The 20701-nt window shown below is 43.6% G+C and overlaps 1 protein-coding gene across 1 annotated transcript in view; it reads left to right on the top strand.

The window, feature by feature from the left end:
* Positions 1-287: 287 nt before the first annotated feature.
* PHF13 (PHD finger protein 13) overlaps positions 288-20701 on the top strand; it is a 108228-nt gene continuing 87814 nt past the window's right edge. Inside the window, exons 1-3 of the mRNA XM_069610423.1 lie at positions 288-361; positions 788-870; positions 986-1027. The gene's annotated coding sequence lies outside the window, so the exon portion shown is untranslated. The remainder of the gene's footprint in view (positions 362-787; positions 871-985; positions 1028-20701) is intronic.

The raw sequence follows: 20701 nt of genomic DNA, 5'->3' as shown, positions 1-20701 counted from the left end.
TGAACGGAGAAGAGAGCACAGAGGACAAGAGGGGAATGCAGGGCGTGTTGTGCTTTAATTGAAGAGGGCAACTTAAATAGCTAACTTTATATACAAGTGCCCATTTGAAACCCTGCTTTGGAGAGTGACAGCAGACAGGGCGTGTTATTCTATAGATCCTGGATGGATCGGAGGGTGGGGGGGCCGAATCTGTGTAACTCTTAGGACCGTTACTAGTTAGGTCCCACAGCAACATGGCGGATTGGTCAGACGGTGCGTCTATGCGCATGCGTACCGACCCCGTGGTTACCATTATACACAGTGAACTCAGACCGCGCAGTTTACAGATGGCTAGTTCCGAGCTCGCTACTGCACACTCCTGGTAAGTGCTGCAGTTATTTATGTATTCATAAAACTGTGCACAGATCGGGTGGCATGGATATGACAGCTGTGTCTGTCCTTAAACCTCTACTTGCTACTTTTGAATATCACATGTAGAGACGAGCTGGTGTGTATCACGCGTGCCGCTCCGACACATTGATAGAAGGCACACACTGATCGAAATGCTTTATTTGACATAGACCGCTTTGATTTAGTCGGAAACATGCAGCATTACTATACCTTGCCGTCGCTGGACGGTGATTACATACACCTACTGTTAGGAGGGGCACTTGTTCACCCTTTCATATCGCACATGCATAGATATATATGGAATGCAAATTGTGAACTACACTTGCATTTTATGAATTTGTATCCCGATGGAACCAAGCTGCATGACAGCAGGTGACCTATTATCATTGTTTTACAGTGATTACACTATATACACCGGAGAGAGCTACAACTTGCCAGCTAGTGATTGTCCTGCCTTACCAATTGAAGTTCTGGAGGCGGGTAAGTAGGACTTGAGAATTTCTTTCTCCATCAGTTCCATAATTTCGGTTGGGACTTGATGCGGAGGGTATCTAACATTCTACCTTCTATCACAACATGTTGTTTTTACACACAGGGTTGATACACCTTAAAACTACACAGCCAGAGAAAAGTTCAGGTTGGTGTACATTTTGTTTTTACATATTTATTAGAGGTTGTGTTTATAAAACATTCCATTAGACTAAATGTATTCACCTGTTTTGTTCGCAGGTGTACATTGTTACTTGAATTACATGGAACATTAAGCTTCAAATGCCCTGAAGATGAATATTAATTCCGAAACGCGTTAGCCAGAGTTGTTTTTTAAAACAGTTTGAGCTTTTTGGACATTATTAACTCTTTATGTTATGTACTATATGCATAGCGGTATTGCGTTAACACATCAGTATTTGTTGTTAATGCTGACTAACAGACAGGCTCTCAATGATTTTAACTAGGAATCATTCCAATGTTAAATTGTCATATGTCATCAGTTGAATTGTATAACATGTTTTTGATTTGAACACCGTTTTTCTCCCTAACGTATAGATTTCCTAAAACTTAATTTATAAGAGGTGGATTCTATCCACCCCAATTAAATTCCATTGCCAAATTTTAGACATTTATCTTTAGAATTCTTTCAATGTTTCTTTGATGAGTTAAGAAAAGGAGGGTGTGGTTCACCCCACACCTAAAAAGACTTTATAGGACTTTGGTCCACTGAGAGTGCGATTTAGGGTTTCCTGTTGGTGACAACGGGCTTTATCTTGTTAGCTATTTGTTTTATGGTCTCTGATGGTCTAGAGCCCACACCCTATTGCACCAGAAGTTATTGATATGACCCTTTATACATAGGGATACCCATCCGGATAAAGTGGCTACTTAAACGTACGTTTTACTACATCGAATACTAGTTGTGCACCTCTTCCCATTGTTGCTTCACTGTACTTCTTGTGTTACCACACCTTCACCGCTTGTCAATACCGCTCCTTCTGTAGAAAACTTGGTCAATTTTTTCAGAACTAACTTTGCTTCCTCTTGCTTTCTGCCCTCAGCTTTTTTCGTATTCTTCTCTTACAACAATCGACAATGATAGCCAGAAATACTGTTAACTACTGTATAAGGCTTCGCTTCCATCCCTACCTGTTTCTTCATCTGCCTTTGAACTAGCTCAGGCAATCCCTGACAAAAATGTGGTAAAATAATGCCACCATTTTATCCCACAGTTCTCTCGTCTCAGGACGCCAAAGCTCTTGAACCTCTTGAATAAAGGCAACAGGGTCTTCATCCACCCTCATTTTCATTGCCATAATCGCACCCATGTCTGATATATCGGGGTATTGTACTCTAAGCGCTCTCCATACATCTGCTCTGCAATTATTAAATGGTGCTCTGTCTTGTGTCGTGTTTTGTGGCGTTATACTTGCATACCCTGCTAGTCTCCAAATGTCGTCCGGGCTCTCTCCCAGGATGGCTGCTAGCAGGCCCTTTATGTCACCCACTGCTAACGTCATTCCCGCTGTCATCCTTTCTAACTCATAGATCCCTTTTCACACACCCGAAGTCATCTTTATCCATTTGTGGCCATGGTGTATATTGCGGTCGTCCTCCCCCCTTCTGTAATAATGGGAATTGCGTATACCCTCGCCCATAATCGTACCCACCTACACTTCTCCTTTTCCATGTGGGGCTAGTTTCGCCCATCTGTCTTCGTCCTGGCAGTGACCTTAATCTGCTCACAAATCGCAGGGATATATCCCCTGCACTGTGCGATCATGCTGGTGGTTGTTCAGAATATGGTGCTGGTTCTGGTGTTTTCTCTTTAGGGTCTTCTAATTCTGACAAGTCTATCCCTTTTTCTATACTTGGATCTATTGAAAAACCACATGCACCCTCTCTCTGTGCCTTCTCAATTTGTTCCCGTTCTTTGTGTGACATCATTATACCCAGCTTGTACGGCTATCATCCCAGCCCTTGTCAGTAAGATCTAACCCACTTACGGACAGTGCCCTATGTTTGTCAGCCATTATGTCACCCAATCTGCTTCCTATTCATTCTGATAAAGATCCCTCATTGTTCCTGTTAGTTTTATATCCATCCTTTCGCCTCATTTGCCTATATAAATCCCCAATCGCTTTCCTTATGCCTTCTACCTCTTGCTCGTCAGCCCATGTCTGTATTCTCTGTATTCCCTGCATCGCTCTACGGGCTGTTGTGATCCTCTCTTCTTCCAATCGTTCTCGTGCTTCAACTGGCACGATGCATCTGTTAACAAGCTGATCTAATTCATCTTTTTTTTCCCTGCTCCTTCTCATTTCTTCTTCCCTTCTCATCTCCCTATCCTCTACTTCCTCTCACCTTCTTTGCAACCTTCGTTCTTTCATTCTCTGGGCTTCTAGTTCACAGCGTTTCCTGTCCTCTATTCTCTCTTTTGTTCCTCATACGTTCTTCTTTCTTCCTTTTGTTTCTTCTCTTTCTCCTTCTGCTCTTTGTATGCCCTTTCCTGTTCCCTTTCTTTATCTTCATGTTCTTCTCTTTCTTCCCATGGATATCTTTTCCGTCTAACTTGATTAATATCTGTCCTCCCATCCATTTGTTTTGTAGTACGATCTCTTCCTTGGCTATGTCCTTCTCCTCTTTTTGGCTCTTAACTTCCTCTATTTCTGTCTACTTCTTTGTTCGTAACGCTCTTTATATTCATTATATGATATGGCATTTATAACGTGCCCATACACAAGTGTTTCAAGGCGCGACGAGGCAAGGGAGGGGAAGACAGTGGAAGACAGACAACGATCCTACTAGGCCAGGTGTCATTCAGATCGCGCAAGTGCGAGGATAGGGAGAAAGGGAAGACGTGCCAGGAGAATGGAAAGGAGAAAAGTGCAGTACATGGGAAATAAGAATAATACAATAAATAATGGCCTGAAGGTGACAAGTGCAAGGTAAGAGCAGACATAAGTGCTGGTAAGGGACTGATGGGATACAGAACCAGTCCCCAAGGGCAGGGGTTGCCAGGGAGGCAGGGCAGGTGAGCAAACGGCGGCACCTGGCCCCAAGATCAGAAAGGGTGGCCAGGTAACCAGTGCCGAATCGGCAGGGAATATCAGCAGGGGAGAGAGGCAGAGAAAGCAGAGGCAAAGAGGAAGGTTTTGAGGTTCTTCCGGAACCGGAGATGGTTCTCCTCAAGCTTCAGGGAGGCAGGAAGGCTGTTTCAGAGGGAGGCCCCTGCCGAGGAGAGAGATCGACCACCAACTTGTTGCTTGGAGAAGCGGCTGACCCTGAGGGAGTTGGAGGCAGATGAGCGAAGAGCCCGAGAAGGAAGGTATTTAGGAAGAGGGAGTTGAAGGTAATGCGGTCCCAGGCCCCAGAAGGCCTTGTGGATAATGCAGAGGGTTTTGAACTTAATCCTTGCAGCCACTGGGAGCCAGTGCAGAGATTTCAGTCCTGGAGAGATACGATCCCTGGGCTTGAGGCCAAGGACAAGTCTCACAGTCCTGTTTTGGATAAGTTGCGGAGAGTAGAGGCAGGCAGATTTAGATAGAGGCTGTGGCAATAGTCCAGCTTAGAGAGAACCAGAGCTCTGGAGACGGTGAGCTTCTGGGGGAAGGAGAGGAGAGGAAGAATACCTCTGAGGAGGTGCAGCTGGTAGTGTGACTTCTTAGAGACGTCGGAGATGTGAGGAGAGAAGGAGAGTGTGGAGTCAAAGATGACCCTGAGGTTTTTAGCCATGCAGGTGGGAGCAGGAAGAGGGCCAAGGGAGGCCGGCCAGAGGGCTGAAGAGAAGGAGGGAGAGGGGGTGCCGATGAGTAGAATCTCGGTCTTACTGGCATTAAGGCAGAGGTAGTTGGCGCCACACCACTCCTGGGTAGCAGAAAGACGAGGGTAGCCTGAAAAAAGAAAAGCCAAGGAGAGAAGTTAGAACCCTGGGGGACGCCACATGTAGAGAAAAAGATATCAGAGAGGAAGGACCCAAGTTGGACCTGGGAGGGTCGGTCGGAGAGGAAAGAAGTGCATGTCGATATGTTTTTCATTCCTTAATATTACTTTTTTCCATACAGTCTTCACTATTATAAGCAGGAGGTGCGTATGTTGGAGTAAAATACCCCGCCGCTGCCTTTAATTCCTTTAAAGGATAAATTCCCTGTTTATCTTCCATTGTACTATCGTTTTTGGGAGGAGTAAGAGGGGCTGAGGGTGTTATATCCTCCTCCTTATGCTGATTGAGCATCCACTCCTTCTCAGGAGGGTCTTCTTTCTCGTTTTGATACATCTTTCACAACTCAACTCTAAAATAGCGAATCATTTTTGTATCTTCTTCCCTGTGTACGTAGCATACAGATACGTTGTCATATGTCGCAATACTGTTTTTGACAATGAGCCTTCTTCTTTTATCAGTCGTACCCTTCACTCATTCCGGGTGATACTGGCTAATTTTAGGTGTGTACCTGGTAATGTCCTGCATAGATGTAAAAGGGAAGCGTCCCCATGATGGCAAGTCTATCTCGACTGCCAATACTTACCAGCTTCTTAAAGATACTCACAACACAAAATCGATTTGGGCGAGCACTGTCAATCGCTGCCCTTTACCACAACAGCCCACTATTTTAACCAATTTTAAAATCTCTATGATATTGTTTCTATTTATTTCTTTGTTTATTGTTTAGTTTTCTCAGCTTTAATCCTTCTCTGATTGAAATCAATCACTTGATTTTAAGGCCCAATATTCATCTGATTTTATTACTATTGTTTTATATTTCTTAGTTTGTACACAACAAAAGTCTTACACTGATGTATTTATAACCCCAAATAAACATGCACTTTTCTTTTTCTGTGATCACCTTCCTTTACTTTCTCTTAGTAAATGCATCTCACCTCACTATTTACTCTATTTTGGAGTGTAATACGCATGCTTCCTAATTGGCACTTACCTCAGGATACTCTATCACATACTCTACTTAGAGTTTAATGTGTATTCTTTGGTCCCCTTGGAATCTGAATTTGAGGTATCTATCCCTGTAAACACAAATCTGTTACCAAATATTTACACTTAGACTATAGCCCCTCCCCTTTATTTGCCACATCCAATGCTCTTCCGTGGCTCAGCGCAAGTCCTTCAGCATTGACTCTCCCTCAATCGACCAGTTCGTCTTCAGTCCATGGGGCACCTGCGGGGACCAGACAGGTATTTCCTCAAAGGGGCACCTGTCGACCAATTCTTCCCACACGTGTGTATTGCATGCTGCTCTCCACAGGAAGCTTCACGATCTTCTGGCTAATGGCGAAAGACGGCGATCATCCGAGAGACTAGATCTGGGACTAGGTAGATAGATCTTGAACCATCCGCACCACTACCAAAATGTGCAATAGCACCTGGGAGCGCATTTCACACGCAGAATGTAATTACCATAGTAAATTACCTCGGACCGAAATAACCAGATGGACTCAAAGAATATGGCAATGGACTACTTTATTGTTAGCTCAAATAAAGTAGGGAAATCTGGCAAGCATAACAAGTCGCTGCTCACACACTTGGTTACTTTTCTCTTACACAAAGACTTTATACTTTGATGTAAGTCAGCTATGACGTCATCCAACCTGGCAAACAGTCAAACCTATCGGGGGGAGGGATTGGTTAGGAGAACAGATATACCTATTGTGTATAAGTGTTAATAACATGAGTGAACATGGGTGGCTGCCCCTTATCTAGTAGGCACGCCTCGTATAATATTGATTCTAAAAATAAGACCGGTGGATTGGCTTCTACAACATTGTATAGCATGTTGCTACATAGCCACTCATGATTGATTGACATACTCTTCCCAACCTTGGACATTTGGCTCGCTAGCAGCATGTGAACAGAACAAAACCCAGGTGCAGTGAATAACATCAGACCACTGCCCACATTTGTCAATAAGCCTACCACGTCTCATCAGCTAGACCATGAGCCTAAGCTTCTCCTTTGTAGTAGACCTTGCTGGTTGTTTTCTTCTCTGGGATTTTTAAGGGAGTCGGGGTACACCACTATCTTCTTCTGAGGCTTAATGAATACACCTTGTTTTCGAGTCTTGCACCACGTGTCATACACCATGCATGTAAATTTCGACCTGTTATTTACTGCTATTTGATTCAATTATGCTGGGTGCTATTACTCCTCTTGTCCTCTGGATACTTGCTTGCTCCGTCTTACTTGTGCTTTCTGCACTCTTGATTATTCAATACTTGGCACTTGCAGATGTTTTCGCTTCCGTCTAACCTAAGAGAAATGTGCCCTTTGTACTTTCCAATGATGTCTTGCTATGTTACCCTTAGTCTTAGTAAAACAGATATTCTTTGTTCCTCGCAGGAAACAGTTTTCTGCAGCATTTCTGATTTGTCTCTGAGGTCGTTTTGATACGATCCGACATCCATCTTTCCATCATGGCCGCTTTACTCATGTTATAGTTTCTATTGCAGTAAACCTCTATGTAACTCATCTACCTTGCATTTCTGCATATATACATTAGTTGAACTTCATCTCACTTGTCTTCTCGGCATAGATGATTTCTTCATCTCTTCATATTTAATTACTTTGTTACTTGGATTACACCTTTATTCTTTAAGTATTATTCTATTGTTTGTGCGTCATCATGTCTTCCCTTTATGACATCACTTTACTCTCATCTGTTTGTATGTACAGCTCTTCTATGTCTAATGGTGTATGCCAACATCCGTCCACCACTTCAGTGGGAGGGTACATTTGATAATGTCTCTCGTACACTCTGTGTGGTATTGGGACAATACCTGGTGCCATGCATAGAGTCTTCCTGCTTTGCTTCCAGTATGACGGAGCGGGCACTATAGATGACATCATCTGCTCCTCTACACCCCTGTAATCACATTTCAAAAGGATCCTGGGCCTGTTGGCGTGTGTGTACTGGCAGTTCCCAGTACATGCGCAATACTGGTGCATCAATCCCGAAACATGGTAATAAACATCTTATGGTGGTCAACACTGCAAAATCTAACGGAGCAATCCCCTTTTACCAACAGGACCCCACTATATTGTTTGCGGCGATTCCTCCCGGTATGTTTGTGGTGCCATGATTGGGTCTCTACACATCCATGACCTGTGTAGCCCCGTTGAGCAAGGCAAATACATAAACATCCTGAAATTGAAAATGATCTTCCTGGCTCTCAAGCCATTCCTAACATCTCTTCAAGGGGTGAGAGTCTTGATTTGAACTGACAACTTACATGACTGCTATGCTCTACCTGAACAAGCAGAGTGGAACAAACCCCCCTCCATTGTGCAGCTTGGTATAAGCTCTCTGGCGAATGGCTCTCAAGAACAATAGGTTTCCAATGGCCACACACCCAGCAGAGGTACCAAATGTATGAGTAGACAGCCTGATCAGACTTATGCAGGCCCACAATTAATGGAAACGGTCGTCCTCCCCAGTTCTGGAACACAAGTTTCTCCATTAGGGCTGGCCAAACATGAACTTGGGACTAGGTAGTAGCCCAATTACATGTCTTGAAGGTGAGACTTGCCAGGCTCTCTCAGGGTTCCCTTCCTCCTCCCATAGGAGTATCAGCCAATGTATGTGTTCCTGGTGCCGCTATACAGCCTGGTACCGGTGCTCAGGCCTTTACCATTTTGCTCATGAACTTCCAGCCTTACTTCTGGCACAGAGGGACCTTCTTGCTCAGCAAAGGAGATTGATCCTACACCTCATTCAATGCCATTAGCATCTTGGCCTCTGAGGGAACAACACATGGGCATCTGGGCCACACTAGGGACAATTTAGAGATTCTGAAAGCTGCCTGAAAAGACTCCACCACTAGTCAGTACACTATCAAGAGGACATGACTCTGCCACTGGCATCTGAATACGAATACCTACCCTCTTGACGGTTAACTACATTGTATATTGTCCTTCATCACTGACCTGGCCAAGTATGGCAAACTGGATCATTGTGGGACATATCTTTCAACTCTGAGCACCTCCCACACAACAGGGCCAGTACATTTCTATTTGCCAAATTAAGAGGTATTGTAATAGGTGCAAGAAATCCTTCCCAAAGAGGTAGTATCCCAACCCCTCTTGGTATCTGAATGTGGTGCCACTGTAGCACACACCTTGTAAACCCATTGTTTCAGCAGACATGTTATATACATCTACATTAAAACAGCTTTTCTGTCACTATCACATTAGCCCATAGCAACAGGCCATTCATAGTCGGAGGTTAAGTGTCGAATAAAATAAAGGGAGGTTGGTTTTCTGATTTCAATGGAATTCTAATTCCATTCTGGGCCAAAAATTAGGCTGTATGTCAATCACCACTGTGTGTTTGTGAAAGCCTGATCCTCGAATATGTTTCATAAGGAGTACTCTCACACAGATCACGTGTCCTGCTTCTACCCTGATCATGACGTCCCCAATTGTCACATCTGTCAAACTTTCTCAGCCAGGACCTGGAAAGAAATAGGCATGGGTCGTTGATGTCAATCCTGAGGAGCAGTACTCAGAAAGGTCCAGAAAAAAAACCTGTCAACAGATAAAGCCAAGTAGAGCAAAACAACTTTCTTTGGAGACCATTACGTCCCCTTCTCGCCCACATACAGGTTCAGTGACAGTGTCTCATAAAACCGCACTGGTACCATGTTTGCTTCATTGCCAACATTTCAAAAGTGATCCCAGCTGTCCCTCAATGTATAATGTAGTGTGTTTGGACTTGAGTGGTGGATCACTGCGAGTACCATTCTGGGCTCACCAAATGCCTTGCTCTTCACCTGCATCTCACACAGCATCAAGGCTGTCTCACTTCATACACCCAGCATCAAAGCCTTCATTGGCTTGATCATCAATATCACCGGTTATGAAACCAAAAACTAAAGTGACAGCAAAACAAGCTTTGGTGCTCCTCTGACGCTGGTCCTGCAGTTAATCCTGTCAATATCTGTCAGCCCTGCCACCAATGCCTTTTAAAGGTCACATTCCCCAGCAATGTCAGATGAAATTAACTTTGAAAGAGAAGACTCCAGAGGAAAAAGGAAAGAAAGCATCTGAGCGAAATTGAGGAACAATTAGAAGACAAAACTTGAAGGAAAATTAAAAAAAACAAAAAGGCTGAAGCCACGAGCTTGAGAAAATGTGTGTAAAAGGAAAAATGTGAACTGGAAAAAAAAAAGTAGAATGAGGGAAGTCCGATTCACTGGCATGGTCTCTTTGTAGAAGAGACCATTGCTTTGCTAGCAGAATATGGGACTAGAATTAAATTCCTTCTACACCTTGACCCTTGGAGTACAGTAGAATTGGAGGAAGGGGATATGTCCCCATTAGATGAAGAAGAAATGGAAAGATACACTACACGCACATAAAAATGGGGACGGCACAAACTTTAGTGTGGACTGGTATAATTTAGAACCAGTCTATATCTTAATTGTATGGCCTTATATGCGTGTGAATAGCCGTGCCAGCATCTGAATAGCCTACACCCTTGCCTGAACTGTCTTTGTCTGATGCCTGAGCTGCCTATGTCTATGCCTGAGTAGCCTATGTCTATGCCCGAGTAGCCTTTGTCTACGCCTGATTTGCCCACACCTATGCCCGAGTAGCCTATGTCTATGCAGCCTATGTCTATGCCCGACTAGCCTATGTCTATGCCCGAGTAGCCTATGTCTATGCCTATGTAGCCTATGTCTATGCCCGACTAGCCTATGCCTATGACTGGATAGCCCATGTCATATCCACTGCCTAGATAGCCTACATCTATCCTTGAATATCCCTGAAAAGGTCTACACTTACGCCTCACCAGCCTACCCTCCCAGTCTACACCACCCCACGCCCAGGCTACGCCCGACTAGTCTATAATACAGAATAGGTCTTGCCAGCCTAGTATTATGCTCCCTAGCATGACATTGACACCACTCCTACTGCTGATTCTACCATACATCCACAGCCACAACAATGCCAAATTCTAAGCACCTAACTTGTCCTCTACCTGACAGAAATAACAGACTCTGAGCCAGACTACCTCGCCTCTACAAGCCGAGATCCAGTACCTATCCCTGCCTTAGCTACAACAAAAATGCCCTGTGTCACGAATCAGCCTACAGACTAGACTTTGAGGACTTACTCAAAACCTTGTTCCATGCCTCTTACATTCCTCCTAAATCTAAAACAACCAATCGACCTAAACCTGCTCCCGCCAGACCTCACGAGTTAATAAACATGACCACTATCTCTGGAGCATTAATTAATGCGAGATCACTAGTGGCACATGCCACGGAAATAGCAGACCTGTTATCCATAGACAACCTTGACTTCCTAGCGGTCACTGAATCTTGGCTGAACGATGCAGCAGGCCCAGCCCTTGTGCTAGAAATCCCTGACAATTACCAAATACTTAGAACAGACAGACCCAATGCCAGAGGAGGCGGCCTAGCCATCATAGCAAAAGCCAACCTTGCTATAAGACTCCTACCTCCACCGCTAGTCAAATCCTGCGAATTGCTCATTGCCAAAATGCCCATCTCTTATTGCCTGACCCATTTATCTGCTATATAGACCTCCAGGAACTATCGACACCTTCGAAGAGGACTTATCTAGCCTCCTCACCAACAACACAAAAGGCTCCTCGCAATTATTAATACTATGAGATTTTAACCTTGGTTTTAATGATCCAGAGGACAAACATGCGCAAGCACTAGCCACTACTCTCTCAGAACATGGATTTACCCAAAAGGTCCTTGTACCCACCCATACCAAAAGGTAGGACCCTTGACTGGGTGGCAGACCTGAATTGCGACACTACTATTACCAAAGTAACACAACAATCATGGACTGACCATCACCTGATTGATTTCTCGTTAGCATTAGACAAACAGCTAAAGATACTATCATGGCACCGCCCCTCCCAACCAGGAGTAAAAGAAAATATCACACCAGATAAGTTACTCCCCCATATCCTTCCACCCCTTAACTCTCTCATGAGTAACTCTGGCCCCAACCTCCTCATTGAAGTGTACAACAACACCATGTCTAAAGCCTTCGACTCCATTGCACCACTTAAACTGCACAAAAGTAAACAACGCGCACACCTCAATACTTGGTTTACACCTCACATCAAAGACCTTAGACTACAGAAAAGAAAACTAGAATCTCAATCGCGCCACACCCCATCGGAGGAAAACAAGATACTACTGACCCACTTTGCTAATAACTACAAAAAGGAAATAATCCACACTAAAAAATACCTCTATAATGTAAGAATTTCCAATGCTAGTTCTAACACCAAGGAACTCCTCTTGATCCTCCAGGAACTGGGATCCCCCCGTCCTCCACTAGACACTGCACCTAAGGATAAACTATAGTGCACCAGCATTCAGAATGCCCTACCAAACAAAATATTCACACTTCAAACTAAGATTGCCAACAAAAAAGCCTCTCTATACCCCACAGAACCACAATTCACCAATCCTATAGAATCCACCAGCCCCCCTGAACCTTTTAGCTTTAAAGTCTCTATCCTGGAAACAGAAAAGATTATTCTATCCTTGAAACCCTCTAACTGTCAGGGCGACAATTGCCCCACCCAAATAATTAAAGATGCGGCGAGAGACCTTGCACCCTTCATCACAAAACTTATCAATGCCTCATTCACGACTAACACGGCCCCAAGTAACAAAAGAGTCCTGGGTATTACCTTTGTTAAAAAACAAACTCTGGACCCTTCAATCCCAACTAATTACAGGCCCAATACTACATTGCCTTTCTGCCTCAAAATCATTGACAGAGTAGTGTACTTGCAAATTCAGAAATACCTGGAAACTAACCACTTTCTTTGTTCTCTGCAAACCGGCTTTAGGCCACAACACGGCACGGAAATGGCACTTATTGACCTAAAAACATAAATTGATGTACTGAGAGACCAAGGGAAAACTGCCATGCTACTCCTCTTGGACCTGTCGGCAGCCTTTGACTTGGTGGACCAGGAAGTCATGTGTAAACACCTCGCCACGGCAGCCCACTTCTCAACTGACGCAATAGCATAGGTTCAGTCTTTCCTTGACAATAGAACGATGCAAGTTTTCTCCCCTTCGGCATCAGCTGATCCTATCCAGACTACATGAGGCGTTCCACAGGGTTCATGCGTATCGTCTATCATGTATAATATATTTACCAAGCCCCTATTTGACAAATTGGACAGACTTGGTGTCACCTACACGAATTACGCAGATGACACTCAGATCCTTAATCCCCTTTCAGGCAATTTTGACAAAGATATGGCCTTGGTAAATAAAATATGCCTCCTCATTCAGGCCTGGATGGCATCCCATGGCCTCTGCCTGAATGACAAAAAAACAGAAATCCAGATTCTTGGATCGACCTCTAGCTTAAACAAACTGAATTCCAACTGCTCTGCCTTCAACATAGATGGAAATATTATCTAAGTAGCTAAGGAAGTAAAAACCCTAGGTTTTTACCTTGACTCCACCCTTATCTGAAGGCAACAGGTAAACTCCATGGTGTCTTCTACTGCCTATACCTGCAAACTCATTAGAGCCTGCAGACCATTTTTATCCAAAGCAAGCTGCATCATCATTGCAAACGCCCTAATAATGTCAAAATTGGATTACTGCAACGCCCTATACTTAGGGGCCAACAAATACATCCAGGATGAAATCCACATGCTACAAAATAATGCCCTCAGAACAGCCCTGAACATCCCCAACAGAGAACACGTCGCCAATATCAGAAGAGAACCACTGGCTAAAGATTAATGATAGAATCCTTCACAAAATAGTCTCCTTGGCTTACAAATGCCTGAACAAGACAGCACCCATACCTGACTGAGAGAATGATTAGGAGAACATCCTCTCGTCCCGCTAGAACTGCCAATTCCTTTTGCCTGGAAATACCTAGATTTAAGCTAAAAAGATCTGGGGGAAAATAGCTTCCCGGTTTAAGCTGCTCAGTCTTCAAACACCCTACCTCCAGCACTTAGAGTGGGCCAATCCTACTTTGGCTTTAGGCGTAATACCTTGAGCTGGCTACGCTCTAATGACATATAATCATTACTGACCCAACGTAAATGTACATACCTATATCTATGTAACAATGTATTATTCTGCTTTACTTCTTGTATATTTCCTGTCATCATATTGTAAATATATCATTGTGTAACTATTTCCTGAGTAACAAGTCTCAAGTATTCCTGTCCCACCATGTGCCCAGTTATCCTTGGGTTTGGTGCGCCCTACCAATAAACAAACAAGTGTGTGTTTTGTTTACCAGACTAGATGTTCTCCTAGGAGATCAGGCCTCTCTCAATCCAAGATGGAGACTGGGGAGTTCTGGCAGCTCGTTGGTTCAGAGTCGCAAGGGTGGTGGTTACGAATCATGGCATAGGTTCTAAACTGGCCTATATTTACCTGACTGCAGGGGACAGGCTCCTGTCTGAACTCTCCCCAAACAAATGAACAATTCAAGTACTTAAAATCATTACTGAAGAAGAACCCATTGAGAATCCTCGTGGGACGGGTTCCTGAGTAACTCGTGGGGCATAGCGAGCAAAGGGGAAATGAAGTTTATACCAATGCTCGATCATACATTTATTTGTCAAGCACAGGAACCCTAATTACTTGTTTAGACTGTGAGCTGTAAATAGTTTAAACTCCCTCTGCAGATCCAGCGCAACTTTGCCAGCATTTTTCTCCAATGAGAATATTTACTGTGTCAATTTGAACAGCCCCCAGATCTTGGACGCTCCCTGCAGAGGAAAATCACGGAACCTGGTAGTGGTGCATCAGGATTCCAGTATGAACATGCCCTGGCATGCACAATTAGGCCAGTTCACCCAGGCAGTGTCAGACAAAAACATCAACCAAAAAGAGTAGCACCATCTTCCAAGGAGACGCGCCGAGTTGAGACACTTCTCTCCCATTAGAATAACCTCTCCACAGCGGTATTTGCAGGACAGAAGATCGTAATTTAAGGACACTGGTCCCTCAAGAGTTAAACAGAAAACCAGACCTTGCAACTGAATAGTCATTCAAAAGGTTCAAGGGACAGACTTATCTGTATGGCAATCACTCAATTTCAAGTGAGACTTCCATGAAAACTGAGTTGCCTGAAAAAGCAAGTCTGTTGGAGGAAAGAGAGAGATATGAGAACTCCGGAAGAAGACAAGAGCATCACAAGGGGGAAGCTACAGTTCGGCGAGGGAGGGCACTGCCAATAGTTAGCTAAAGAAAGTTAGTTAGGCTAACCGAACATTCCCTTACGAAGCTGAACGTAGTTCAGTACAAGAGCCGAGAGGGGTCAATCTAATTTAGACCCAAGCAGCCTCTGGACTGAACGTGGAGGCACATCAGCTAAAGAGAAGTGGTACAAAGAGTACAGAAGTAGAGAAGGATTCTTAGTAGAGGAGGGATTGTTGTATGTCCATCTATCTCCTTTTCTGAACATATCTTGGCATCTGAAGATAGTGCCTGATTGTTGATTTTGTTGCAGTGCTAGATTGCAGCAGGTTCTCCCTTGATTGCAGGGGTCTGTAGCATCAGCTCCTGCAGAATCCATAGGTATCTAGCCCAGACACCAATCAGTGGGAACCAGCTCCTTGGTTAAAGACATCCACATTACCTTAAAGGGAGTCAAATTAAACACAGAACAGCTGGAAGCTTGGGGGCAAATCTGTAGTGAGTCCCCTTCCTTTCAAAGCAGGAGGACAGATCCATCTTGCTAGGCCACTATGGGAGGGAAGTTTACAAAGATCACATTAGGGATACAACAGATACCTGTACAAGGATCGTAAAGAGGACAGGAAGGGTTCAGATCAGCTTAAAGGATGCACCCTCCACCTTAAGACTCACCACAAATATCCCAACTCGCCTTCAGTCAGTGCCCACGGAATACCACTGGGGAGGCAGGATAACGACTTTGCCTCCAAGTGGAAGAGCAGAGCTGGCCTGAAGCATGGGCTGTCTGTGCCATCACCCTGGGCACTGCACTCTTGGGGGCCCCAGAGCCACCAGCTGCAGCAAGTATATGAAGATATACAAATTGTATTTAACGGCGGCTATGCTGCCTCTAGGCACAGGGCTTTTAAAGCCCATTTTAGCGAGATTATGTCAGCCGCCAACCCCATGTGACTCTTCTAGAGACAAGTATCCGCCTTCCTCCTTAGCAGCCCGTTAAACCCCATGGGGCCTCACAGTTAGGGCGCATCATACTCTTTGTTTGAGCAGAGCGTTTAAAGTTGAAGCTCTTTATAAGTAATTGGTCCAGTCTAGAACCATTGTTTTGGACAAGGCATTCAAAAGGGGTATTTTATTCTAAAAGCACATGCAAAAAAACTAGTTTTATACCCAAAAATGTCAGGACAATTAAAACATGTTAACAAAAAAAGTTGCAAACTATTTGGCTAGTTTTCATGCGTTTGCTTTTGATGTGTCAAATATGTTTATTGTTTTGTCGAATATCACATTTCATTCACATCATATGACGTATATCTTTGTCAATTGATGCAAAACACCCAGGTTACCTTTTTACATGATCTTTTGGTACAAGTCCAAAATCTTGAAAGAAAGCCTACAAGCCATTATTTTAACCCTTTTGTTAAATTTCATTCTGGTATTTGCAATCTTGGAAAATAACACAACAGTTGTACTTTCTGTTAAGCATATTTCCATAATGATTCCTATATTTCTGGAGTACTTTGATGAAAATTATGAACTTTTAAAGTCCTCTTTATAAAACAGAGTATTGTTGTAAGCCAAACATAGTGGTGAAGGGGAGGCAGTTGGGGGGAAGAAAGGGGTCGGAGAAGAAAAATTGTTTGTAATAAGGGGAGGAGTGGTTGCTGGGTGTTGTTCTCCCTGATCCCAAGATGATTTTCAGGGTACAGGTTGAGGGTACATGTGGGTAGACAGCGTCCACCCACTTTTCACAGAGCAGACGTCATATCCCTTAGGTGTTTTTGTGCCGGCATGCAAACAAAGAGTGTTTGGTCAAGTTTTTGGCCACCAGGATTTGAACCCATGACCTCTTGCTCTCAGGGCACACACTTACCCACAAGACCACGTGGAAATGTCTTCAAACCACATTTGTATTGGTATTTTGCTTTCCATTAAATATTTCTATATTGCTTTGTGCGTTTAAAAGATGTGCACCTTTTATATTTTGCAGGCAACATTTTAGTAAAATCTCTATCTGGCTCTTTTCAGTTATTGATGGTTAATTTTTGGGAAGACAATGTTCATTTGTATTGCACATGTTCTTCTATTAGGAAAGGCCACTTTAACTAAAGATACGGTCAGTCCCTGTATGTATGTTAATGAACCCCCCCCACACACTTTTGTTTGGACTTGAACGCTATCAATAACATTTGAAGACCTGCAGAATTACTTGATTGCCTAAATACCTTCCCGTCAAATGGGCTTTGTTTCGATTTCACTATAAGGCAATCCTCCAGCAAACGGACTTTGCCCTGTCTGGCCGAGAGCCAATCCACCCCTGTACATCTGGGTTACTACCGGATTTGTAATGAGGCCCATTGTCTTGGGCACTCTTGTCCAGGTCCTCCATGTGATTCGGTCTGATCCAGGATCCCCGTTTAGCTGGAGATTTTTGGCTCGCAGAGCAGGACAGGCAGGTTCCTTTTCAGTCCTTTTGTATCCCACTGTTTGATGGATAAGAAGTGGGTGGGTGACCGGCCCCTCCTCTTTGCTATTCATTCTTGTGGTAGTAAGCAGATGGACTCCTCCCTGCCCCCCATCTGGCAGACGTTTCTAGGCTCCTGCAACTATGGCCAGCCATCCCCGAGAATCCAGCTATTTAAGGCAAAGTCACCCTTGCAAATCCGAATAAGAGTACCCAGAGTGATTCCACCAACACTCCTATTTATACTGCTGTCTTGCAGAGAATGTAATTCATTCCTAGCCTGTAAATAGACACTGTATCAAGTGCCATTTTACACAATCCTTGCAGAACATCTCCCAGGAGTGCAAAACACTAAAGTGGACAGCCTCAGCAAAACCAGGTCACAATCACCAGTGTGAGTTGAATAGTTCAGAGAGAGACATTTTTTTGTGTTGACACCCAATGCAAGTGTCAGGCATTTGTCCCAGGATTCCCCTGCGAGGGTCTAGATGTGCGAGGCATGCCTTTCCCAATTTTTATGATGAAATAACATCACATGGGAAGAAAACTGGGTTTAGAAGTCCTTTCCATTAGATTGGGCATGTTAATGAGGATGGCAATCAGTACGAAGATGATGTTTTAGTGTGATGTTACTTTTGGAACACTGTCCAATCACATACACTGACCAATTAGATTAGACAAATTATTCCCATCTTTAAAAAGGCATGGTTTCTGCTCTATGAAAGGCCAAACCCATAGATTCTGGGGACACACACTTGCTCGCTGACTGGCAGAAGGAGAGAAAGGAAAATTAATAACAGAAATGGGAATGCAATAGATAGCTTTCCTTTTGGATCAGTTTTTGAAATATTAGCAGTACACTTCAAGGGAGGACTGCATGGAGGTTAAGTTCTGGGCCTCCTTTGTGGGAAAGACAGCAGACAGGACCAAATATAGAAATAAGGGAACCGGACTGTGGAGGGAAATGGACACCCTCCTGTTGACCGATACCCACCTGTTCCAGAGGGAAGACATTTAACCAGTCCTTAAGAGGGTGCCTACCTGATTTGTGAGACAGACAAAAAAAAAATCCTATGCAAGTATAATATTAAGGGGAAATATTTCTATGGGGAGTGAACTCTGGGAAAGATATTACATTCCAGCCGGTTTTATTGGTGAAAGTACTGAGGGGGCGGGGTATGTAAATTGACTAGACAAACTGAGAAATTCATAAATATTTTAGAAGTGTATGTGCTACCGGAATTATAGGTTTGGTAGAATAGGTCCTATGGTGTTTGGGTACTGCAAGATCCTTGGCCTCCTTCTCTGTGTAAATGATCAAACACAGAAGAATAATTCTTGGAGTCAAAAGGATATCTCAATGTGTGCATACCTAGAAAATAAAATGGAAATTGAAGTAATTTCCTGCTTATATCACCAAGAAGAGTTCTATTACTGGTGCAGAACCATTCAGGACAAAGGGGAAAGGGTAATTAGCTGCTACCAATTTTCCTGCCTTTAAGTCTTCCATTGAAAATGAGAGTGGTACACTTTTACACTGTAGAAGATTTTATAGCTAGCAAAAGAGGCCTAAAATAAATAAATACGAGAAAGGCCTTCTTGGCAGAGCAAAAGGAAGCATTTGTATAGAGTTTGAAAATTATTGGACATTTCGGCCTCTTGCTTGCGGTCACGATTAAAAAAGATGCCGGTCAAACTGCATAGAGTGTCCACACTTTGTAAATATAGTCAAAATGACATTTGGATTGCCTTTATTTCAAAGAATTCATTTGAAAGGCGGTCCCAGAAACTAAGTAGTTCTTTCTCAGGGAATACAGAAAACCATGGAGTTCAAAGCTTCAATGATTGGATTTCTTCACGTCATTAAGAAATTGTATTCCCAGTCTAAATTAGATTAATCCATATGTAATATGCAAAAGAGTATGGGAGCCCCTCTACCGAGAACGAACATGGGTCAAATACCTGTTTTTATGGAATTTCATCCACTCAGGAGGGCCTTCAACCACGTTTTAGCTCAATCACCCTTCATAGAGGAGAAATATATCAGTCTTTGTCCCACCCACCTGGGCAGTCCAGAAGTGAAATGCTAGGCAATTCTCCTCTGAACAAGAGTACCATCAGCAACGCCAGACATGTTTTTCAGCCTAGTTCGGCCTCATCAGCGAGGTGAATTGGAGCCTCTCTAAGCCACCGTGAGGAAGGGGTCCACGTCTGGATTACCCTGGGTTACTTAAGGTGATGGGAATTGGTGAGTGTGAGAGGTGTTGGCCACTGGTGTATTGAACTTAGATGGGGATATTTTCACCATTACAAATGATCATGGCCAATAAAGTTAATATAAAATAGTCACGCAAAAGGTATTCTGTCAATCCTGGCACATCTGGGACTCTTAAATGGGCAGCAGACACAACATGTGAACAATGACAACCTGGCTCTCTTTCAGCCTTGCACACACTGCATACTTCGTGCACTCTGGCTCCTACACAATAGTTCTCTCCCACCATTCAGTCAATACAAATGTGCTGGACATATATGTAACTGGGTGCTGCAAATTTGCATTTTTATGCTGCAAAATATTTAATTTCATGCAGTACTATCCTGGATAATTTAGTCACGACGTGCTTGTGTTGGACTAAAAACACAAATGTTTCACAATTATCCTGATATTCCTCCAGAAAGTCTTCTGTGAAGATGAACACCAAAGTTCAGACGTTAGCCCTTTGTGAGTTTAAACAGAGTCATCTGGAAGAGGCTGTCCAGTTCCACCTTTTGGTAGACATATGCATGTCCACGCAGATTCATATAATGCCACTTCCATCTCTCATTGGTACCATCAGTGTAGAGGTACCATCACTGTAGAGGATGCCAAAGGTGTAAGCTCCTACAGAGGTTTCATAATAGCCTGGTCAAAGAGCAAATAGAGTTCTGCCACTACATTTTGATGCACGTGAAATGTAATCATTTGTATTACTGAGCCATGGGCCTCATAATGTCCCTATATGTAGTTTAATCTGGCAACCTTTCAGTTTGCTGAGGGCTTGAAAGAGCGAGGTAAAAGAGATGTTCTAGGAGATGAGAACCCGTGTTTTGAGGATTGATGCTGTACGTGATGGAGGAGGTGGCCTAATTGTTTGCTACTTTCAAGCTGAGCGCACAGCCACTGTCAAC

Source organism: Ambystoma mexicanum, chromosome 8, assembly GCF_040938575.1.
Source record: "Ambystoma mexicanum isolate Mex_15411 chromosome 8, UKY_AmexF1_1, whole genome shotgun sequence".
In the NCBI taxonomy this organism is placed as follows: domain Eukaryota; kingdom Metazoa; phylum Chordata; class Amphibia; order Caudata; family Ambystomatidae; genus Ambystoma; species Ambystoma mexicanum.
The sequence above is the reverse complement of the archived record's forward strand: the minus strand, read 5'-3'. Positions and strand labels throughout refer to the sequence as shown.